Raw genomic sequence first — 273 nt, 5'->3', positions numbered from 1 at the left:
TAATGAAACGCAAGTAAATAAATACATACTTAAATACACTGAGGTCTGAAATGTCGTGCGACACCTCCAAATATCGTATCACACCGGCAGAGTGCAGCACCTCGACATGGCATGGACCCAACAAGTTGTTGGTAGCTCCCTGCAGAAATATTGAACCATGCTACCTCTATAGCCGGACGTGTTGCCGGCGCAAGACTTTGTGCAAGAACCGACTTCTCGATTGTGTTCCATAGATGATTGATGAGATTCGTGTCGGGCGATCTGGTTAGTCAG

Source organism: Schistocerca serialis, chromosome 4 (genome assembly GCF_023864345.2).
Source record: "Schistocerca serialis cubense isolate TAMUIC-IGC-003099 chromosome 4, iqSchSeri2.2, whole genome shotgun sequence".
In the NCBI taxonomy this organism is placed as follows: Eukaryota; Metazoa; Arthropoda; class Insecta; order Orthoptera; family Acrididae; genus Schistocerca; species Schistocerca serialis.
This window is presented reverse-complemented; position numbering follows the sequence as displayed.